Source organism: Drosophila guanche, unplaced genomic scaffold (genome assembly GCF_900245975.1).
Source record: "Drosophila guanche unplaced genomic scaffold, DGUA_6, whole genome shotgun sequence".
Lineage (NCBI taxonomy): Eukaryota > Metazoa > Arthropoda > Insecta > Diptera > Drosophilidae > Drosophila > Drosophila guanche.
The window spans coordinates 2,774,337-2,799,237 of record NW_022995751.1 but is presented as its reverse complement, the minus strand read 5'-3'; the positions used below and the strand labels follow the sequence as shown (position 1 = coordinate 2,799,237).

Below are 24,901 nucleotides of genomic sequence, written 5' to 3'. Positions count from 1 at the left end.
ACGAGGCCATCCATTCCGTTGCATCAAGGGGGCGGAGCATTTCCCCTCTGCGCCTGGAAAGAGTAGTGCGAACCGTGAGTGCCTTGGCCTGTCTGTCCCTTTCGCACGCGGCAGGAGAAACCTGTTTCCACTGCCCATGCGCCCCGTGGGCCATGGCCATGCCATGCCATGCCATGCCAACCCCCGCTCAGTTTTGCAACCGACCGACTGTTGTGCTGTTGTGGCAGCCAGCACTCTAAGTGCGGCACAGCGAGCGAGCGCGAACATGCAACACGACTAGTATGCTCTCGAGCTCGGTAATGCGCACATCATGGACGAGAGTGGGCGCGCAAGGCACAGGCAAAGGCAAAGGCACAGGCAGCAGGCGACATGCGGCAGGCGAGCGACCCCAGTCGGCGGGCGGGCGCACGGAACAGGTTGCCTGGCGGCAGGGTGGGATGGATGTGGTGTCGTCTTCAGCTTCGTCTTCGTCTTCGATTGTGGACTGACAACAGGAGGAAGTGATAGATATCGTATGTAGCATGTGAATCGAAAAGTGCGTGCCCCTGATTGGGCCAAGGCCCCAAGGCCCTCAGGTCTCTGCCATTAGGTTCTCGACATGTTTACCTACCAGCGACTGATGGCTTCAAGCATTCACCTTTGTCCAAGCCACTGCCCGTTGCCCGCTGCTGCCACAAAGTGACAAAGTACTACGCAACAAAAACTATTTGAGTGTTAAAGTTTACTGTCACGTGCTTTTCAGCGTCCCAGCGGCAGTGCTGTGGCATAACGCTTCGACCTCCCTCGTGTACGAGTTTTTGGAAGCATTACAAGTGACCCGTCAGCATGGACTTTGCAGCCCGGCAACCCCGCACCCAACACTACTGGCCAGAAGAAGACTGTTTACAGTCGCGTCTTGAAAATTGTCAGGTAAATAATTTGTTGCCTATGGCCAAGAAATTTCAGTTGTACGCAGAGACATTTATAATGCTAATTAAGGCATAGAAAAAATGACTAAGAATCAATGGGTTGCACGTGCACTTGCATTCGTTTGATATTAAAATATTTGATTAAATAATATTTCATACTTAAAGCAAATATTTTGATGTTTAAATTAAATATTTTCATATTTTTCCAGATTTAATTTATTTTATTTCCAATAAATATGAAAATTAGTATGCAATTTTTTATTTTTCACCGCTTTCTCGAGTTCTCAACTTGAATATATGTACATATTTCAGCCCCACTTTTCTGCCAAAATAATCCACTCAAATTTGTAACTGCGTTCGTCTGCGCTTTGCAGTCAGAACTTAACGAGTAAACACAAGTATTCTGCCGCTATTGAATTGATTTGGAGTATAGAAAAAAAGTGAGGCAGTTCCATTCAATGGGTTTTTGCACAGACCTTCTCCAGCTCCCAAGAGTTTTCTCCTGTTAATGTTATGATGGAAGACCAGGCTAGTATCGTCGCGTCGCGTGTCTGGGACCATAAACAGAAATTGTTTCGCAAAACGCCTCCGTCGCTTTTGCAAAAATAATGCAACAGCAAAGAGAAAAAAAAGAAGCAAGCGAAAAAAATTATCATGAGCTAAATAATCATATTCATAAATGTACTTTTTTCATTTTTTTTTTGTTCCTCGCCGCCGCCTCTCGGCCACCCTTAGTCTAGGCAGTTATTCATCAGCGCATCAAACTCGACTCGTACTCGACTCCGTACTATATATGTGTGTATAAGAAAGAGTTCGTTCGTGGCGTCGATGATACAACCGATAAGGGACCAATTTTTGCAATTGCAGCGCTGGAATTTTTAATTAGTTCAAGAAAGCCGCAGCCGGCGAGGAAGCGGCAGCCACTCACCGTCTTGTTATGGTCAGAATGAAAAGGCAGAGAACGAAATAATATCTTCTGAAGCGCACACGTAAGCTAAAAATTAGCATACACTGTTGCCACAGTACTCCACGAAGTAGCCCATAAAATGTATTAAGTTAAAGTATGTGTTAAGTGCACACCACACACACCACAAGTCACATGAATGTCGATAAAACCTGCCGATATTTGCCATTTCTCTTGCCAAGCTCTTTCCTTTTGCCACTGTGAATAGTTATTTGGTGTCTTAAATAAGACATAATTTCTATTTGTTTTTCTATTACAAATAGTCATGGCATAAGGCGTGTTCGATTGCATTGTATTAGCGCTAGTCAACGGCTGGGTAGGCTGCGGTAGTCTGCGGTTAAGAAAAATTGGCGGCAGCAGCCGACGAAGTATGGAATAATTAAAAACAATTCAATTCGCAATTTGCACCATAATAAAAATAAATTACATATTCATTTATGCTGAATATAACCGCTAAACTGCAACTGCAACACCGCAGATCTCTGCAACGGGCCTGGGCCTGGGCCTGGGCCTCGGTCTGGCCACATGCAACCACCGACCGACCGGCCGGATTGCAACCAAGTGCAGTGGTGCAAGAAGTTGGACCTACATGAAGGGTCATTGCCTGCTTTTGGGTGTGGGAACTGCCATGCTCGTATATTACATAGTCGATTGATTGTTTTTCCTTGGAAACATCAGCAAGAAAACTAATTGAAATGGGCTCCTCCCATTAAAACTTTTTAATGCTAGAAAATAAATCCAATTTCCCGCAGCCAAGTGGTTGATTTTGGGTCAGTTTTTGCGTATCTTAAATATGCGAAATATGAATATTCCACCTCAAATCAGAGGAGCCGCCCCAGTCTGTTAACATGCAACACACTCGGAGGTTTCGTGTTCAGCTGAAATAGAATTTTCCATCCATCCTTTTCCTACACATCGCACTGTGATGTGCTGTGAAGTTTTATTTTTCCAGCAACAATACTTTCAGCGAAGTGCATTTTTATGAACAGCGGCACGCACTTGCTCATTTCTTTTAAACAAACCTGATTAAGAGTGTAAATTATTGCGAAAGTTTGCAAATTTGTACATGAACATATTTATCAAAATAAAAACAGCTTTCAAACCCTTCTCACAATTAAAGCAGTAAGGAAAAACTAGTCTAACATTGATTCTCATAAGGGGGAAATTATACTATTTAAATTGGAAACATCGGAGTGTGTTTGCACCTTTAAATATTGCTCGTACTTCGATGAGTCTCGCGTCTCTTACAAGAGCGTACAATTTTAATTAAAACCGACCAGCAGTGTCACTCACTGACAAAACCGACAAAACAAAAAAAGGAAAGGAAAGATCAGCTGAGAAACAGGTTTATTTTGTTTCTCTCTTTTTTAAGGAATGAACCTCATTCACGGGAGCGTTCCCTACACTGTTGTTTTAAGTGTTCGTGACAGCGATTAAGCTGCTCATTCGGTTGGCACGCTTTTTGTGGCTGCCACAGCCACATCAGAGCCCCCTACTGTTATTATAAAATACCAGACTCCAATTGCAGGAAGTCCATTTTTTCTAGCCAAATTCCTATATAATGTCTATATTATCAGCCTTTACATGAATATCCACACAAGTTGTATACAAAATATAACACATAATAGCGCTGAAAGTTAGAGAAGTGTTTCAGTTTGAACTCCTTAATTTTCTGCCCTAAATGCAGCATGTGCTGTAGTCGGCTATTTGCCAGAATTAAATTCAATCACCTCTCATGTCCTGCTGCTGGTCAGGTGGAGGGGAAGGGACCGCAAAGTTCGTCTGGCGTAGGCGGATGAAGAATATTGAATTTTTTAAAATGTGAAAAAAAAATGTGATTCTGCTTTCATGTGACTGTTGGTTTATCGGAGGTGGCAACACTCCACTCCACTCCAGTTGCCCCCTTTTTACATTGTGTACTGTCGTCCATGAAGTGCAACCTTTTATTTAAATGTTAACAATAAAAATGTATTTGCATTTATCGATTTCCCCTTTTGAGGCTGTCGCCGAAGAGGAAAACAAAATTAAAAGAGGTCATATCCAATATTCACGTCGCGAATCAGTAAATCCCAATGAAAATTGGCTAGACTTCTGCTTGGAAATAAAGTGAATCCACAGGATTGTTCTTTGTGTGGGTTTGGTGCTATAAATAATAATAGAAAATCATTCGTAAGACTATTTCGTTGAGAGCCAGTGTTTTCGCCATAACTGCATAATTTTTAATATATTTTAGACTAAAACATTTCGTAATTTATGAACCGTTTAATGTTTATATCAAGCGAGAATACACACAACTTTGACCATTTAATGAGCCTGTTGTACACACTAATATACGAGTAGTTGGCATTTCAAATTCAAGATACCTGAACTTCAAAGGGGCACTTGCCCCAAACATAGACACAGCCACAGACAATAATAAAGAGCGAAGAGCTCTATGTATTGTACATAGATTGTACACACATATAGCAACGTAACCGTTTGTTAAGCCTTTGTCTAGCAGCCATTTTAAGGGCTATAAAAAACTCGAAAAGTTGTAGGAACAATGTAGACAGCGTGTTTTCATTTTATGCGAATTAAGCTGCCACTTGAACAACTTACTTTTGCCTCCACCAGCGAGACTCCAGACTGAACTGGACCGCCGGGACGACGACACTGACACGGCAACAGTCCAAGGATCGCACACACACAAGGGGCATGCTCGGGGCATGTGTGGACACTAGAGATGGGCCAGAGAATTTCTAGATTTTATATGAATAATATTAACTGAATAGTTTTAATAATATTTATTGAATAATAATGCAATTTACACGCGTAAACGTTGACCTAACCAGAATGTCAATTATAATATAAATCCTTGTAGAATTTACAAATATTGTGGTATACTTTTAGGATGCTTTAAGGACACGTACCGCTTGCATGTGCTACAGGGCATCAAAGAGGACATCGCCGACAGCACACAAGGGATACAGTTGTTAACGTATACAAGGGGTAGGCGTCGACGACGACGACGACGACGACGAGGACAAACATGCCAACCGAGCAACGGGAAGGGTTGGCCTACTACGCCTCCGCCTCCGCTCGACTGCAGTTGAAGGAATGGCAAGGAAAGGAGCACTTTATGTGCATATAATATCTGAATGTTCGCCGTACCACATACGACCCAGAGGCAGAGCCACAGCCATAGCCAGGGCCAGACACATGTATACGTAGGACACAGTGTCATCCAAGTTGCGGGGAATTGTTAATATTGTCTGTGCGCCTGTAAGCAGCATTTACATGCTGGCCGACACCACGTACTACTAGGACGTCGAAGTCCTGGCTGATAGAAGAGCTCTCATGTGTGGATGGGCCCCGCTCGGGCTTTAAGTAGGCGCACTCTCTGGCAACAGACTTTGTTTTAACAACAACAAAAAAAGAAGATAAATCTACAGACATGCATATATTTCGCAGATGCTGAATCAACTTATGAAGCTGGCCGGCGCTTTCATTAGATGCAAAAAGGATGAATCTAGTGCAGAACTTTGTCTGGGTGAGTACTTTCATGTACATACATTTCTCCCACATATGTCTGCCATTGTGTGGTGTAATTAACAAACACTGAACATCACTACTGAAAGGGTTACTCTGGCTTTGGGTTCGAAGTTATTAAGAGACTCCCTTTAACTCCCTTTAAATCCCAGCTTAAAGTGTTAGCCCTGCTTGGGGTCTGAGCTCTCAATAATCGATTGGATTCGCTGCTGGAAACATCTTAGGTATACAAAATAATGATGCGAAAGTAAATGAGATGTGTGCTATTGAATTCAACCTGGCATGGGATGCATGGGAAATGATACACGCACATACCCAAACGGAGTACATATGTACTCTGTGGCTGATGTATTCGCACATGTGTGCTGGCTGGCTCCTGCTCCTACTCCTACTCCTCCTACTCCTCCTACTCCTGTAAGTAACGAACACACATGGCTAGCGAGCACTCATTTACCGCCTACTGTCGCTACACACTGCCGGGAGTCATTCGTCAGTCAATCCGTCGTCGTTCGGCATCCTCTCCAGCGACCCGGGTTCCGCCATCCGTGTTCCATCCGGGCGGCGTAACCAGCGCACATTCGTCAGAATTTGCATTTCAATTCGAATGTCAGGATGACGGAGCGTCGAATTTGGGTGGCAGAGTGTGTGTGTGTGTGTGTGTGGCATCGGAATGAAAATAAATCACGCTGCTTTACCGCATAGGCAACTTGGGGCATGGCATGGAGTGAGTGGGGGAGCAACGCAGACGCACCACAAGGGGGCGAAACAGAGCCACCATTAAGCCAAAACAGTGCCTGGGGGCGGGCCACGGGCTTGAGGGAACGAGTCCCCCATTCGAACTCATTTATTCGCATTTTTTGCCAAGAATGAATGTGGAAACTTTTTTCGCCATCATTTTGAGTGATGTCAATTAGATTGATTTGATCAGCGAAAATATGTGATTTATCAGACAGCAACAGTGGCTGGGCGGCACCAAGGATACAGGATACAGGCTACAGGCACCAGGACATTCATCGTTCCATCTCCATTGCTCCCTGAAGCTGAGTTGGGATGCGTATGAATATCTAATGTGGCATACAAGTCCCCGTACGCATTCAGCTTCGTCATTCATTCGTTCGTTCGTTCGTCTATGTATTGGATTTATGTTTGTATGTTTTTGTATGTACTTCATCAATCAGTCATCTAACTATTTGCAAAGTCTTAGTCAATAGAACAAAGCATTCAACTTTAAGGGCAGGACACTGCAGAAATGCTGGAAAAGTTGAATGACAATTTAATTTCGTAGTTAAACCTACGAAAATTCACTCTCAACTTATTACTTTTTGCTCTAAAAATCTACGAAGAACTTCCTAAGTCTTTGGACCATCGAAATGTGTTGTTGTTTGAGTGATTAGACCCAGAAAATCTCACAATTAGTTAAACAAGCGAAACTATTTGCACAGAAAACAAACCGCACACCCCCCCAAATTTCCCAGTTATAACTTATGTCTGCTTACTCCTCCTCCTCCTGCTCCTCGTAGTATAACTATCGTATTAAGGGATATTTGATTAACCGCTCTCTGCGTGGCATTGTTTGTGGGAATATAATGAATCCGGGGCCATATCCCTGCCCCTGCCACACACGTTACTAGCTACGCCTACAATATTAATAAAGCATTCTGCGCGGTGGAGAGTGGCGTGGCAGCACCACTTGCGGGTGCCATGGAAAGCAAATAAAATAAATCAAATCGGGAAATGGAAACGGGGAATGGGCATGGGCATGGAAGGAAAAAGAAAATCGCAGATCCTGAATCAAGGCAAGTGTGTAATAGGGGCTGGGGGCCGCTGCTAACGAAAACAAAAGGGGAGCCCCCCGTGTTTGGCAACCAAAATTTATGCGCGCTCTCTTTGGCCCAGGCCGCTCCCACGCAATGTTACCCCAAATTTTGCCCAGATGGGGAAAGGACGCAGGACGCTGGTTCTGTGGTTGCGCGTTGGTCCTGTTCTTCGGGGGTGGCTACATGTGTCAATAACTCATTTTCAAATGGAAATAACATCAAATAAAATTCGCGCTACTGTGTCCCCCTGCCCTGCCCTCCGGACTGCCACTTCCATGTGTGTCAATCCATTCTGTTGTCGTTGGTCTTGGTTGGGCAATGGCTGGCCCCTGTGACTGATGAAATATCGTGACAAGCAGTATAAAAGCCATTAAAGTCGAGTGTAGATGGCGCTACTTGAATTTGTCAAAATGTCTTTTTACGCGCTTGAGGCGCAGCAGGCACAGACAGCGAGACAGTCAGACAGTCAGACCCATAGCCAAAACAGAAAATACTACACACGCCTAGACCCAAACCCAAACCCAGAGCCAGAGTCGTTTCTACAGGTTCGTGTGACCCCCCAACCCCAATCCCCATAAGTCATAGGAACGGGTGAAACTTTGATTGATGTCGATGTGTCACGCAGGCGCGCATGTGGCTAATGGGCGGTTGCCGTTGCTGCCATTGTGGCACTCCAATGTTCGATGTTTCAAGGTGGGGGGAATCATTTGAATGATGTTGCCAATTGGGCGCAGTTTGAACTTTTGGGAGAACTCTGAGAGGAGCTATCTTAGCGAATTCTAGAGCAAAAACTGACTCAAGCTCCAGCTCTACTTTATGCGGACATAACAAGTTCGGTTTTGGCAGCAAGACCAAGGGGGGAAAGGGGAGCGGGACACCCGTGAAGTACGAGTAATGTCCCGCTGTTGTTCAAGAGGCGTCTGTCCACAAATAAACGGCGCCCTGACCGATGCGCGCGCCCCAAATGCATCAAAGTAACGAGCTCAAGCTGCGCGCCACATCCAGCCACCATCCACCAGCCTCCCGTCATCTCGCCTGGAGATGTCCCCTCTGCAAGTCGTATGGTGGGGAGACTGGCGCCCACAGTTGTGATATATGAAATTAACTTAATAAAGCAATGAAATATCGTCCGTGAATGAAACGCGATTCCAAGAGGCCGAATGCGATCAGCAGGCGCTTTGTGCCTTGCTGCGACTGCATAAATTGTGGCACTTTAGGGGCCATCGCAGCTAACGCCGAGATGTGCAACGCCCTGTGCAACACCTCAGGTGTCTGTTGGGCTTCTTTTTTGTTTGCCAGAGTATCCGGTGACTAATTGCGCTTTTAAATTGGAGCCGATGGGAGCACAGGAAAAAAAGAGAACTACTAATCAGACTTTATTGGAGTATAAAAATCTGATGGGAATTAGTGCTGTCTTTTATGCCTATAATTCGGTTTTAGTTAAGTCTCTTTGGCTGATTTCTAGACGCTATTTCGCACCACTCTAATGCCAAATTCCCCTTTGAAACTTCAGTTGGCGAATTGCATTCTCAATGGAATTAAAAGTGGGGATGGAGGAGCGAATGGTACTGGTCATCACGGTGTGGGTGGCCAAAGGCTTCTTCCTTCTATGCCATTGTGTGGCGCCCATTGTTTGGGGCGCTGCCATTGTCTGGAGTAAATTAAGCAAAACTTTGCATGGGTGGCTGGCCCCCCCCCCCCCCATGCATAGTTTTGCACCCAAGCAAGTCAATTCATTCAGGAGTGTGTGGCATGTGGCAGCTCCCACCTTATCTGCATGTGTCCTGCCAGGCAGAGCGGCTGTACAGAAAACTCCTTCCACTTTGCTCTCTCTCTCTCTCTCTCTCTGCTGGTCTTAACTTTTCACTCTAAGCCCGCCGCCAGCGAGCATCACGCAATAAATTACGTTAAAGACGCCAGACCCAGACCCAAACCCAGACCCAAGGCCCGAAAATTTGCATTCCACACACCACACCATGCCACCATGCCACCCCTTCGAGAGCGGCACACGCATCATCATAATTAATAAGAGACAATTTGACAATGGCCCTTTAGCGTTAACAGCGATATCATTTTCAACTGTACAAACTGAGCGGCGATGTGAGCATCCACACTGCAAACACACACCGAGACAACACAGAGACAAGTCAGAGTAACACCCCCTTTGCCATTTTGCGCCAAATTAAATTCAACCTCAATTGAGGGGTTAATTTCTATCACCACGCAAACAAAACAAAAACGAAACGCCCAGCCCAGCGCAGACCAGACGTACGTGGTGGGGTGGCTGCGAATGGGGGCGAGCGAGTGCGGATCCGGATCCGGATGCGACCATCAAGAGGGGTGAAATATCTACCAAGAGAGAGAGAGAGAGAGAGGATAAGAGAGTGGGAGAGGTGTGGGAGCGTGGGTGTCGCAACCATTATCTGCATCGAGTTCCACATAGAAAATCATTACGCCATTCGCACCATGAGACGTATTCAATTTGAGTGTCGTTGAGCTCTTTATTACGTTAGTGTGAAAGTCGCGTGCACCAAAAACCCCCAATAGCCGCCCGGCGGCATACACCGAAGGGCATCCCCTGATGCTCCGGCCTGGCCTGGCCTGGCCTGGCCTCAGCCTGGACCCGGGTAAGCTTCCCCCCCGGCCAAGGCACCACACCAACAGCGCATTCATTCACGGTGCGTAAGTCACAGCAAAGCAGCAGCAGCCAGAGCAGCGGCAGGAGGAAGTGGAAGTGGAAGTGGAAGTGGCTATGGAAGTGGAAGTAAATTGAAAGCATGCTGCGAAGCGGTCTCAACCCTAACCCTTCAATTGGTAGCGTCAGTGGCAGCGGCAGCGGCAGCCACGAAATCCATTAGCAGGCAGCGTGCGGCGAACGGCAAAAGGCAAAGGCAAAGGGACTACAGAAGGCTACAGGCTACAGGCTACAGGCTAGAGGAACGAACGGTGACCATGAGGCTTTTATGCAGAAAGCGTACTGCTCCGTTTTCGGTTAACCATGGGCATGCCCCGGCACTACTCAATCTCAACGAGACTCATAAACATATGCGCCTCACGTCGTTTGGCGCAAATTTAATGTGGCCGATGGTAGACGTAGACGACGACGACGACGACGACGACGACACCCCCCGACCCATGGCACGCCCCATCCGACAGACGGTTAGCTAGCTGTTCTTTGATGAGGTTACTGACTTTGGCGAATTAACTCCCACTGCCACCACCCACTCCAGCACAGGCAGGACGAACGGCTCGGGTTGGGTCGCTGGCGAACCGGAAACCACTGCATTTTGTTGGCCCGAAAACCGGGGTGGCACGCTTCAACGCCTCAGAAAATCTCTTGGGACATTTTAGAAATACAATGCAGCATTTAGATAAACAGAAACTTTAGAGCTCTTACGACTTTCGACCCTTAATAAGTGTGCGCACACCAGGGCATACCAAGGGGCACAGGAGTTGGAAATCAATCCTTCTACGTGGAGTTATTTTTTGAGACTTTATAATTTGGTTACCCAGTTTACCCTGTTTTTCTATGCATATTTCTCTTGGTTTTCTAGCCTATTCGTTTAAGATTTTCATGTATTAATTACCTACTAATTTCTTTGTCTTGTCTTCTATTAACTTCCGTAAGTCTTTCCACTTTAGTCCGAATTACTTGTGCGAAGTATTACCCTAAATCAGCTTATTAAATGCACATAAAACACACCCAAATAATGATAACTAAATTGATTGGAGGGGAAACATATGCGCTAAAGATTGATACACTTTTGGCTCAAATCAAACAATCGAATGGAGTGAAAATAATCCGACACATCAAAGCCCAATCCAATTGGAAAGGTTGCTGGCTGGGACTGTGCCTGGGCCTGCCATAAATTTTATTTATTTATGTATGTTCCGTTTTGTTTTGTGCTTTCGCTTATGCCGAATACCAGACCAAAATCGACCATGAATATCAATGGGGGAACTCAGTTCAGTTCAGTTCAGTTCAGTTCAGTTCAGTTCAGTGTGGTGTGTGCCGCCATCGGCACGCGCCCAACTTCATCCGATACTGGGGGCTTAGTGCCTTGTGCTTGTGCCTCTGTGCCACTCGGTGGCCGTGCCAAGTGGGTATTGATATTGTTTTTATCAGCGTCTACGGACCTTCCTTCGATTTCTTGGCCAGACGAGGGACAAGGACTGAGACCGGGACTGGGACAGGACCTGGCCGCGGGCCTTAAGCACTTGTGCTCCTGATGCGTATTTAATTTTATTTTATTTGGGATTTTACTTTGCTTTACTGCCGAGAATGCCAAGGGAAGTAAATCACGGCAGTATTCCTACCCCCCGCCCGCGACGGTGTTGCTTGAACGGTAGCAAAGTGGCACTTTTGGGGTTGCTGCCGCTGCTGCTGCTATCCATTTACTATGGATTGCCCCTGGCCGATACTGATGGACTATGACTAGGACTCGAGGACATAGCAAAAATACAACAAAAAAAGGAGAAACATACGAGGGGCGTCCGTGTGGCGCATATGTGTGCATTTTTCCGGCTTACACTTGTCCCACGGATAGAAGATAGCTACAAGGGAAAACTGATTGCTCTTTCTGTGTCGAGTGTCGAGTATCGAGTGTTGATTGTTCGGCATTGGCTATATATAGCAGCGGAGATTGATAGGAGGCAGCAGCAACTTCTTTCGTATTAAATTCATGAAAGTTAAGTGCTTTGTAATTGATCTTATAAAATATTTATGACAGACAGGCCCCGGGCCCCGGTCCCCGCCAGTTACCTGCCGTTCTGTGTATTCCGATTCCAAATGATTCCCGCACTCGTACCTTTTTCCACTGATGGGGCCAAAGTTAGATTTTCCACCTAATTGACATTAATTATTTAAAAGGACGTCATGCGAATCTTTCGACCAAAGTGTTTCTGCTGCCAGCCCTTGCCCCTGTCCCAGTCCCTGGCCCTGCCCCTCTGCGGTAAAGTAAAGTGTTGGGCCTCTGGCTACCAGTCGCTCAATTTAAAGTAATCCCCGTAAGGAGAATGTGCCAAGAGATTCTCGGCACTGTTTGTTGTCTGCCCCCTTGGCTTGGCCCCTCTTGACCACCCCCTGGCCAGACGCTACTCAGGACATTGACTTGACGTACTTGACCAGACGCCCAGGACCAGCACAAAAACACCCAAAGCAAAAGCCCAAAACTGATAATGATGCTGTTGGCGACTTTGTGTTTACTTATGCCCAGTGGCCTTCAGCAGAGTGAGCCTGCCCTGCCCCTTCCCTGGCTTTGATGTTTCCCTGGAATGATGAATTATATTTGACAACTATGGGCTTTGGGCCTCAGTCTCGACGCAGAACAGGCTGCTACTCCTGCACAAAGACACGCACCCATGCACCCATTCTCGTTCCCATTCCCATGCTTTCCTCATATGTTACGTTGGCAGAGCAAGAGCAGGACTTGGGATATGTTTATTTTACTGTCAAAACATTAAAGTAAACTCTCGGTGCAGTGAAGCACCCCAAAAACAGGGTTGATTCTTATCGAGGGGCGGTGTCGACAGCCGAGCGCCGTGTGCTCCGTCAACTTGCCACTTGGAGTGTGCGCGAGGCGAGGGTGGAATTATTGAAATATATATCTGCAGCACGGTGTCACGCGGTGGTCTACTGGCTTTACCTTCAAAGCACAGCAGCCACAGCTCGCCACAGCTCGCCCCAGCAGCAGCAGCAGACAAGTGTAGGTACATTTGCATATGTTGACGGCATATTCTAACAGATCCTGCCGGGATTTCCTGCTTAGCGTGGCACAGGCACCAGTGCCACCCTTGGTCTGCACCACATACGAGTCCTTCTCGGGTCACATGCCTTTTTGACAACTCATAACAATCACTCATCATAAACAAAGTCCGGCGCTAGCCTCGAGCTGCCTCCTGGACAGACTAGAGCCACAGCTGATGATGGGCGCTCCCGCCTGGGACTTGCTTTTATGGCTAGAAAAAAAATTAATAGACCACTCTTGAATGGCCTGGACTGGCAGGTGAATAACTCACTCTGGGTTTTACATAGTTTCTGATTTAATGTCTGAACCAATTAGTTAATTATCGAGCTCCAGCTGGGATAATTATCGCCTTATCCTTTGATTCCTACTGCTGCCAGCAGAAGGGTCTCTGGGTCTCTGGGTATCTGGTCTTGGGTCCGTCTTGAAGCCAAACGTCTTTCGGTCAATTAAAACAATCCACAAAATAATTGCCAAGAAATTTATTCGCTTCATTAACTTGTTAAAGGACGTCGGACATGAAAGTTAAGCACAAAGTCAGCCGCATCAATTCAGCCAGAAAATTAAGTGAAATAATTAAATCTCAATCGGGATCTATTAGATTTGTGTTGATGTTGATGTTGATGTTGGCTTTGCCTTTGGCTTTGGTCCATGGCCCTTGTCAGTGCCCGAGTGAGCAGAGGGATGAACACAGATAAATTTTGGCAGGACGGCAGCTAATCTCCCACCGACTGGCCCAGCAAGGGGTTAACGAGCGCCGCCATCCGACGATGGGGTTGGAAAATGTGTTATATATTCGAAAATGCAACAATCGCAAGGCAAGGCGTTGATGGAGGGGTGTGGGCACTAGACACAGACACTGACACCAACCATTTATCACCCACGCAGCATCTTTCATAATCAGACCAACCGACCGACCCCGACCGGCAGTAGGCAAAAATGCAAATGACTCAGCCCCAGTGTCGGTTGGGAGCTGCATAAAGGACGACCGCGCTGGTCGGCTTTTAATTTACAGCGTCCTCCGGCACATGCACCACTCACATCGAATGGGGGTCCACCAATACCAAATGGGGTCTGGACAGGGCCAACCGAGACATGGGGCAAGAGAGCCGCCATGCCGCCATCGCGCGGTTTTGCCTTCTCTTCTTCCACAATGATGCCAGACAAAAGGTCGACACGTTCCCATTCCGAGCGGCTTAATTAATTTATGCACTCATGGTCGGTCGCAATGCATCGAGTAGGAACATTGACTCTGGGACTCGGGACTCGGGACTCTGGACTGCGCAGGAGGGATGCGATGCGATGCGAATGGGAATGGGGGATACGGATGGATCGAGACTTCCAGTTTAGTTCGACTTAAGCTATAGGAGGACATCATTTCTTGGCTCTTCTTGAAAACCCGCCTAATTTTAAAATTAATGAGCGGCATCTTGATGGCCGATGGAAGCGATAAGCCCCATGATTTTGACTGTCACACACACAGCTACAGATAGAGGCTCTTCCTCTGCCCTTACCCTTGATCACAGCTTGAGTAAATCACGTGTTTATTGGCACTTCACTTACGACACCGTCGCATCGTCCCCAAAGTACGAGAATAAGGTGAAAAAAAACGAAAACTAAAATGGCATCACTCCATAGGGGACCTCTATAGTGCCTTTCCGACTGCCCTGAACTGCCCTGGACTGATCGAGTGAGTGGGAACGGGGGGGGAAACCAACTGAGCAACGTCATTAATTAGCTGGGAGAACTGAAGTGTGGGGACCGTATGGTATGGAACCGACGTGTTTATTTGCTGTGTGTGCCCGTTCAACATCTCCAATGCATTTGGGGCCTTCATTTAGGAGTTCTTTTGTTTTGAAATGTATGCCGCAAAGCACCGCATCGTACAGGCATGTCCGTGAAAATCGTGCCATGCCACAGTCGACATTTCGACCAAGTTCGATACCAGCACAGATCTGTTGCAATATGTAGGAAATACTATCAGATAAATCCCATCAAAAATGGCATAGTAAATCATATAATAAATGAAACTTTCCTAGGAAAAATGTGTATTAAAATTTAAATCGTTCAATTATTAGACTCAAGCTTTCCCTTCCAAGACCTGCATTCCGAAAGATCTTTTGTATGGCTGAAATTCTCATTAAAAGCATGTACATCAGTGCTACCTATATTTCGTTCCTCGACTGTCTTCATCTGACTGTGTCATTTATTTTGTTTGACCGGAAACTCTTTATCTTACGGTTAATCTTCTTGATATTTCAGATGTGGAAAAGCCAAAAGGCCGATGCGTTCTTAATTCCAACATTAAGACAAAAATGGAAAGAAAAAAAAACTCTTGGCTTTGGTATGAAATTGATTCATTCATTTTCAATCCATTGAGTCAGATTCTTATCCGATGGATGAGTCGGAGCCGGTCCAGCACCCAGCTTCAGCACTTTCAATAGTATGCATCCAACATCCAACATCCAACAGGTAGTCAAAGCAGACAGACTGTCTCCACTGGGCCCCGCCAGACGATATGTCTTCTCGTATGAGAGAAGTAGGAGTAGGAGGTAAGTATATTTGTAAGTATATTTAAAACAAGAAACTTGCAACGCTGAAAAGTGCAATTTAGTGGCGTGTATTGTCAGTTAAAATACACTTTGGATAATTGTTTGATTGAATATATTGACTATTTCAGATTGCCAACTGACGCGTCATCAATAAAGGAATGTTCTGGTTTCGAAATGGTTTGAGTATGAATTTGAGACTACTTTTTTCTGAGCATATCACTAATTCGTTCTTTCAATTTCAGAGTGTGTGGAACTGTTCCGAGCACAGGAGATGGATGGATGGATTGATCGAGAATAAACCCTATTTAGTAAAATAATAGACTAAGAGACGCAGTTGAATATTTGGAATATTTCTAGTCGTGATTGGCAATACGAACTTTACTCTATAAGAAAAAGACATGCACCAATATTTTTTATAAAGATATATGAAGATTATAATTATTTACATGTACATACATATGTGCAGAATGAAATTTCCGTGCTCTGTACATTTTTCCACTGCATTTACTGCATTACAATGTATGCAATGTATGTACATAAGTATTTATGTAGTATTACATTTTTACTATGTTCATGATATTAATTGTAAGTTATTAAATTTGCAAATTTCCCTGTTCTACCGAGGGGCTGGGTTACCGCTTGCTATAAGAATTCTTAGACAAATGAGTCAGGAACCAGCTACCAGCCTATCCACGTACCGAACGCTGAGATGTCCTTACAAGGTACAAGACCACTTTTCGAGCTCAGGCCAAGCTTGTCAGTAAAAACCAAATATTTTTAGGAATTTATGTAATGGGATCAACAAGTATTCTTATTATCTAAAGCTGACAGTAAGCGCAACTAGAATCAGAAGAAAAAACGGACTCTTTCGATAAAAGAACAAGCTTCTGAAGTGTATCAGTGTAAGGAATCAAATATGAATACGAGAGAACAGCAAATCAAGGAAGAGTTTATATGGATAATGACTAGAGAGCCAGCCATCGTCTTTTGTCACTCATGTATTTAATGGTTGATAAGTTATCTAAGAATTATTCCTAATGAAGCACGAAATTTTGCTGATATACTGATGTCGAGACAATCAATCGTATTCTTTGACTATTCTTGAAGGATCAAATTATGTTCTTATTGAGAAAAAATGATTTTTGCAAGAAACTTTCATTCTCAGATAGAGATCGGAATGGCCAGCTGGAGCTATTGTTAATTCCAAGCAAAAATAGTATGGGACTATTGAAGGATATTCGCTTTTCGGCTAAAATCTTTATATAAATTGTAGATTTTAATTACTGTATGTGGCTGGCATTTGTTTTTTCGTAAATTGATCTTGTTGGCGGTGTTGGGTAATTTCGGGCTACCTAAAAGTATGCAACGCCGTTTTAGCATTGTAGTTCCATTAACGGCCGCTGACAGCGCCACTGGCTCGTGTAAAATGGTGTAGCTGCTTTTGTAATGTTCGTGGCCTTATTGTTGTAAATGATTGCTGTAATAATTAATAATCTGTTTTATAGAACAAGAATAAGTTGTTGTTTTGTATGGTTGTGTATAGCTAACACATTAATGTAAATTGTAAATTTGAAACTGGATCCCACTAGTTGATCAGTTTTAGATTTGAACAATAGCATTAATTAATTACGTTTTACAATGGAAGCCACACACTATTTATGTTGTTGTGAAGTAACAATATCATCTGCGTTAAATTAAGACATAGTGTCCATGTGTCCGCAAGCGGACCAATAAATGGCAGCGCATAAAAATATATTGTGTTCCGCTCACTACCTGAACAACGAATTAGCATCAGGAGCATCCGCATCGGATCGCAACCCAAGCCATCCCATCCCCCGTCTGCCACAGGCACCAGCACCAGAGCTATTCGATACGATACGAGGAGTATACAAAAGTAATCTCCTAAGAAGAAGTCGCCAGATCGTCCGCCATAAATCATGCCAAACTGCTGTTTGGGTATAGAAAGTCAACGTAAAATGCCATCACTTAAAGTCATTCAAGCATTTATTTATGTCAAAACATTGTCCGCTAAGCTGCTGCGAACCCACCCGAATCCTCGGGAAGAGGTTCCTCTATATACCAGCACCAGGGGTCAGTCGGGCAGCCCAGTCGAATGTATAACTCAATTATAGGCGGCTGTGTGCTCACACCGCAGCGGGGTGTCGGCGCATTGGCCCCTTACGAATATAATTTTTACTCCTCTCTGGTCTGGAAAGTAGTTTGAATGGACTGGAACAGAGACAGGAGTAGGGACAGGGATAGGGACGCTAGTCTAGCAGACAATGCTCCTGTGGCGATCGGGGTCATTGCGGTTTAGGACAGTCTCAGCGGGTAAAGCGAGAGAGAGAGATAGCATTTATGTCATTAGAAACCTGGTATCAATGCTCAATGAAAACATCTTTGCTGCACTTTTATCGCCAGCATTCGCTGTCCCTGATTTCTGTGTGGCCCATCCCCGTACCCGTCCCGCATGCACAATCGGATTGTACATTTTGCCATTTTGTACTGGCCACGACCGAAACGATCTGCAAGGGCCAGGGCCGGGGGGAGCAGACATGATTTCTGTATAACGAGAACAATGTTTTTAACGTTCTTGCCTTTGGGCCACACTGCAGTTTCGCGTCGTTGGCGATCTCCGTTTCTTGGGAGGGGGCAGGGGGCAGGGCAGTATGCAAGTGAGGCAAGTACACGACGATGGGGCTCGGATCGTGCAAAAGTACAGCGACGGACTGACAGGTGGCGCCGGCGCCGATTCGAATTTAAATATGAGAAGGAGAGGAGGTCGGGGTCGAAGTTCCAGCTAATTCTCAATCTTCGACGCAGTCACAATGTTTTTGCTTGTACAAGACACAAAACGTCTCTTATTTCGCTTAATAAACTACAATCTATTCAATTTGATCCTCATAATTATGTTTGTTCGCTTAATTTATGGTAGAAGAGACTTTTAATTTCACAAAATATGGAAATCGAATCGATCTGCTATCAATCCTTACTAATGACTTGTGGAGTACTTCTATTTACTATTTATATAACGATCAAAAGATCACAAACATTGTCCATAAGTGCCTACAATTCTCTACAATTATTCCTAAAATACATTTAAGTATAGATACATACTTGAACAGAGAAACAGAAACAATTGCCCGGCAAAATCAATTATTATCCAAGTAGCTGAAGATTAAGAGCAGCCGCTTGTACTGACACGCCCTCCCAAAATGGAACACACACAGTAGCGATGTTAATGTGTAATCCCCGACACGTGGATGAAATTATGTTCCCTTAAAGAGCCAGGCCTGGCCAGGCATTACGGCGAGTGCCCTCCTTGGATACACCCCGCAATCAACGTCGAGTCCCATAAAATCCAATTGGGGGTAGGAAATGTTTGAAATATGTGGCGTTAAGCTAAAATATTTTATGTATTTCTATTTTTTATGTACACTCGTACTTAATATGCCATAAAATTGGCCACTTTTCATGCGCCACTTTAGTAGCTGCTGTGTGGGCAGCAAAAAGGCGCCAATAGACGTATCAGGAATCAGCATATTTTTGGGAGTTTCAAAGAAAATTGAAATGGAAAACAAGAAGCAATTGTTCCACTCGCACCTAAGGAGGTCTTGTAAAAAACAAACCCTACGCTACCCCGCTATGAAACCGTGGCGGAAAATATTCCCATAATTTGGACAGAATCAGAATTCATTGTGAAACTGGCGCCATTCAATGAGATCTCTCTCCTCGGTGCAGTGTCCTTTGCTCTTTCATACACTCGTAATGGTTTCTTATCGTCGCGACGGTTGTGAATGACAAACTTGTCGCACAATAGCACTGTTGTGGGTCGGCGACAAGGCACCATCCTGCAGTCAGTCAGCCAGCGGGGGGAACTGGACAGGACAGGTCCGGGATTGCACGGCAGTCGGGTCATCTTGTCTCCAGACCCCTGCCCCTGTCCATGCGTTGATCCGAAGCGACGCGTTACGCTCGCATATCTGTTACAAAGAGTAATGATCGTAATGTAGCACAAGTATCTTTAAGATGCATTCGATATTTCAGAATGAACTACCTGTCCGCATGCCTGGGCCTGGCCCTGCCCTGTCCACATGTCCAGTATCCAGTATTCAGTGTGTCGTCGGTCCTGTCATCGACACAGCAAAAAGGCTAGTTAATCTGAGACGACCTCGATAACGTTTTAGTGCTCAATTTTGATTCTACGCCCTTTGTGGTTTGGGTCTTTACAACTGTTTATGTCTTTTATGATTTTGTCGTGGCTCTTTCCCTGTAGCTGCGTATCCGTGTATCCGTGTGTTCTGTGTCTTGGACTTGGGCCCAAAAAGACACTCTGGCAAGCCTTTTTTGGGTTGTTTGTCCTGCCGGCATGGCCTTTACCTTTGTCTCTGCCCCTTGTCACTGCTTCTACTCGCCTTCTACTCTCCTTCCACTGTCGGAGTCAATCCCAAAGCCGTTATGGCTGTAATTTAATATCCTAGCCGGACCGTTTGCATTGGAGTTTTATTTAATCATGACAGCCGACCGACTTACTCTTCGGATACAGTGGTTATCGGGGAGCGAGCACTATGGGCGTTACGCCTCAGTCGGTGTTTCACACTTTGCCCTTGGTCTTAGTCGCTGTCGCTGTGGTACCCACTGTACACTGTTGTCGATGTCCTCCATATCATCCATGCCGGTCTCTGCTCTGAGTCCATGTCCGAGTGCGTGCGCGCGGCCATTAAGGGGTCTCTTCTGGTTCTCTGATTTCCTAAATGTGTCCGCGAGAGAGCGACAGAGAGAGAGAGAGAGAGAGAGCCTTCCCATTCGGCTTTCGTTCGTTCGTTCGACTCATTTAAATATTTTATCATCGCTGCGCTGGGAAGACACTAAAGAGAATTTTATATCTTTTCGGTTCGCTACGTTTTTATCACTCGAATGAACAAAAACATTTGTTACCAATCAGAGTTCTTAATTTTACGGCCTGTGTGTTTGCGACAAAAGTGCCGCTTCTCGAGACTCTCCACAGCCTCTTGGACATTGGGTTGCTGGACACTGGACACTGGACACTGGACGCTGGATGCTGGATCGTTTGTCGGCTTTGTCGCAGAAATTAGCCGCGTATTCCTTTTTTAGAGCTTGTATTGGGAGTGGAGTCCAGTATCTTAATTGGCTTTGATGCTGCGATGGCTGTATGGCTTTTCATAAACGTCAGACCGGACATGTTTGTCCATTCCCATTCCCATTCCCATTCGCACATCGCTGCGAAAAATAATACGAGTATATCCACACACAAATGGAGATTAGTCACATAAATGATCACAACATAGTTTTAATTCATATAATTTGAATTTATTGAACTGAGAAAACAACTAAAAATGAACGTCCGTCCGAGTCGGCATAAGTCTCAATAGTTTAATTATTTGTGACAGTCGGGATGTCTCGATTAACTGCCAATAGATGTAAGCCCGAGCATCTGTATGAAATTGCAACAAAAGACAAATTGTGGCATATACATTTTGTCCCCCCCCCCCATTAAAAGCGAAGAAACGTCAACTGTTACCGTCCTGAATATATAGAGCGTTTTTCCTTTGTCTTTTCTTTAAAAATATGTTAACTAGCCCAAAGAACCGATCGAGGGGCATAATTTATTCATACGTCAAACAGAATGCCATTCAAAGTCCCCACAAAAATGCACATCCATAGAAAGTACACTCAAAGAAAAGGAGAACAAAGTCTACAAATTCTATAAGACAAGGGTGAATTTTCTTGATAAAATGAAGAACATGCTCTCCTCAAGGGTACAACTTTTCCCTCATTTTATGCTAGCTATTTTTCCCAGTGTACTTGTAGGCCCATATCCGTACCCATGCCCATGCCCATGCACTGCAATGTCAGACGAGAAAAATGAGCAGAGTGGCCGGGGGGTGCTTTGGTGGTGGCGGTGGCAGCGGAAAGAGCGACTGTGACTGCGACAGCGACTGCGAGTGACCCTTCGGTGGCGGGGCAAACGCAAATAAAATGCAGCATATTGGGAAAATTTCACGGTCTTTTGGCCGCCAGCGAGCGGCCACCAGTCCAGCCAACTGGTCATCCATCGGTCGCTGGTCAAGTCAAGGGCTAATTTATAGAGCGATTCGGCGGTGGGTGTTTGTTTGTTTGTTTTGTTTGCTTTCCTTTCGTTTCGTTTCGTTTCGTTCACTTCATTTCATTTTATTTCATTTGAGATTCAATTTATGCCAAACCGAAGGGTGTTGGAGGCAGGGGAGAGCTGACAGTCGTTGTAGTTGGAGAGTGCGTAAGGGCCAGGTAAATTGAAAAATGGACATTTGTAGTTGGATATCCATACACATTTACCCACGCCAAGTGCTCGCTCGGACTCGTAAAACAAGGGCTATATATCTATCGAATATAACCAGGGGCTGGGGCTGGGGCTGGACTGCAAGTGGTTGATCAGGGTCGACTTTTCGGCTTAGATAAGCTGCTGCTGCCGCTGCTGCCGCTGCTGTTGGCTGAATCTCCTGCTCCTGCTACTATCTCGACACTGACAGACGGTGTTCAGGGTTAAAGTTACTGTCAACTCTCTTGCCTCTTAGGGGTTGATTGTGCTGCTGCTGCTGCTGCTGGCTGGCTGGTTTGACATGCAGATGTGACGAGCGCGGATTTGTTTCGTGTATCTTTTTTCGCTGTTTTGCTCTGTGACAGGAACAACTTGATTTCTCGTTGGAATGGATGCGCTTTCATGAAAATCCTTTTAGGCCTGCTGTCGTCCCCCCCTGCCCCGTCTCCTGCCAAGGACTTTGGTTCTGCGAGGCTCGCTCGCTCGTTCACGAGTGCATTTGACACTTTTGTACTTGATGGATTACGTTAATTATTGATTAAATGGGCTTGTACTTGTCAGCCGAAAGTAAAATCCATTATGTATTTGAATATTCGGCCCATGGCCCATGGCCCAGGCGCGGAAAATTAGATTTAAATTTTTTAAGAATTTATAATTTGACATGAACTGGGCGCGCATTTGATGGATGCTCGCTCGCTCGGATGGATGCTTCAATGGGATGCTGGGAGGGGTTGATGGTAGGCGTACAATCACCATCGACACCGCCAAAGGCGCTGAAGGGTCTGCGTGTCGGTCTCCGTCTCCGTCTCCGTTTCGGTCACAGTCGCGGTCTCGGTCTCTGTTTTTTTTTTGGTCTCGGGAACTCACCTCAATGACATTCCGCTGACGTCGCTCCAAGCGCCAGTTTTCAATAATATATGTGTACATACGAGAGGAGCGAGAGGAGAGGCTGCTGCACACCAAACGGGTCGTGGCAGAGGCACGGACACGCACTGAAAGCCGGCTGGTGACTGGTGGCTGGTGGCTGGTGGCTGGGGATGTGGCTCTGGATCTGGCGATTGAGGAGATAAGGCGAGGCGAGGTCTTTAAGAGATGCCGCGTCGTTATTTTTCGGTTGTCGCTTCATCTGCTCTGATTAATTCTCTCTGATGAAATGCCGCTGCGGCAGCCGCCACTGCCACTTGCCTCCGCAGTGGGCCTTGCCTCTCTGTCGGTCCTCTCTCTCTCTGCCCCAGGCACTGGCACTGGCACTGGCAATGGGTCCGGCACCGGCGATGTGTGCGCATTTTTCAAATTAGGCTCGATGCGAGGAACTTTGATTTATCGGCATTCATTCCGCCGACAGGCACTCTTCCGTCGACGCCATTTTGAGCAAATGGTGGCCACACAGGCACAGCGTAGGGTGCACCATAAAAAGCTCTCCTCGTAGTGCATGTCTCCGATATAGTTCCCTCGTTTCGATTCGTTTCGTTTCGCCAGCTGAAACTTTGGCCGTTGCATGTTGCTGGGAAATTTCCTGGCCAAATGTGTAGGCAGCGCGCAGAATTTTCCTCTCCACGAAAAGCCAGCTGCTGCTGCTCTTGCTGCTGCTTGGCTGGCTAATCGCACTCGCTCAAATTTCCCACTATTTTCCCCTGTCAGAGGTGTGGCCTTTGCCTTCTACTCGCTCGAGTCAAAAATGGCTGCGCATTTATCTGCCGCCTGCGCGCCAGTGGTGTGAGCGAGTCAGCCCTACTCTCGCACCGTGCCTCTCTTTCCCCTCAGCGCAACAACCACAATACAGGTTTTATGTGATTTTACTTCAACAACAAAAAATCTGTGCTGTGCAAAACTTTAACTTTGATATTTGTCTCCTGCTCTCTTCGAATAGATTCGTTTATTGTACAGCCTTGATCCTGGTCGAACATTGGAAATCAATCACAAAATTGTATATAGACAATAACCTTTAACCTGCTTTTGCTAAACAGATATTAAATGACACTTGAAAGGTGGCGGGACGATAATATTAAGCGCCATGAAAATATTTAACATGTAAGATTACAGGGATTTAGTCTAAGACTAAATTGAAACGATGGATAAAGTTTTTGATGGTTTTTTTAAATATTTGTTACCCAAAAACATTGTACCACATTTATTTTTTGGCATCTGGCAGATTTCAAGAGATTTCCTTTGTTTAAATTCAAGTATATAAAAAAGGATAAAATGTTACATAAATATCAAGGAAGTACAAAAAATATCTAAGAACGAAAAGCACAGAACTCACATTCTAAACATAGAATCCAATTGTTTGATTTCACATTGTAACAAATTTGTTGTGTGGCGCACTTTGATGCTGTATAATTAATTTTCATCAAGAAATGCTGTCATTGAAAGAGGACAGAATTTCTAAATTTGGAGCAGAGTACAGCAAACCCAAGTGAAATATGTTCTGAGATAATGTACAGAGGAATGGAAGCTATAAAATGTATGAAACGGGGAAAAAGCAGTGTGTCAGATAGGATAGTTGTTATTTATTTATTTATTTATTTAATCCGCTATTTATTTCTGCAACTACAACCACTTAGAATATACCATTTTGCTACCTTCTATGTTAAACCCTGCAACCCCTATTTTATCAATACTCTTGTCATATAGAATTAATCACCCGCTTCCCGAATACCAGTAACACTCTTGACGCCATTTAAAATAGCCCCAAAAAAAACTTTAAATATGAAAATATTGCATTAGGTTCGTGCGCTCTTTAAAATTTGTTTTATGTACAGTAAGTTGCAAATTTGTCTCACGAACTGTATGTTGGTTCGAAGGACAAAAATTACTGAAAAGAAACTCTTCGTGTAGAGAGAGATTTCAGCACTCGGAAAAATAAATATTTCCCATCGATATGTTTCAATTTCATAGTAACCAAAATATTGTCAGCATTTCTATTGAAAGCAGTCAAATGGGATTCGCAAAAAGATTTTCAACCCCCAATGATGAGAGTTTACAAAAATACCTTTCAAAGCCTAAGGTTTGCCTTGAAAGAGAATAGATAGAAAATTGTTTAAGATGCACCAATGAATCATGTTTGTT

The 24,901-nt window shown here is 45.0% G+C and overlaps 2 long non-coding RNA genes across 4 annotated transcripts; one reads left to right on the top strand and one right to left on the bottom strand.

The window, feature by feature from the left end:
* Window positions 1-233: 233 nt before the first annotated feature.
* Window positions 234-15,928, top strand: LOC117586937. Of its 3 annotated transcripts, XR_004574029.1 has the most exons (7): window positions 234-686; window positions 743-909; window positions 4,762-5,238; window positions 5,323-5,401; window positions 15,224-15,513; window positions 15,642-15,696; window positions 15,756-15,928. It is a non-coding gene; the product is annotated as an uncharacterized LOC117586937 (long non-coding RNA). The 3 variants fall into 3 exon arrangements; XR_004574030.1 differs by having other exon boundaries at window positions 4,762-5,401; window positions 15,642-15,690; XR_004574028.1 differs by having other exon boundaries at window positions 4,762-5,401.
* Window positions 15,929-18,642: 2,714 nt separating this feature from the next.
* On the bottom strand, window positions 18,643-23,780 carry LOC117587167. The gene is made up of 3 exons (XR_004574041.1): window positions 22,700-23,780; window positions 19,571-20,754; window positions 18,643-19,496 (listed from the first exon to the last, which is right to left on the bottom strand). It is a non-coding gene; the product is annotated as an uncharacterized LOC117587167 (long non-coding RNA).
* Between the last annotated feature and the right edge of the window lie 1,121 nt (window positions 23,781-24,901).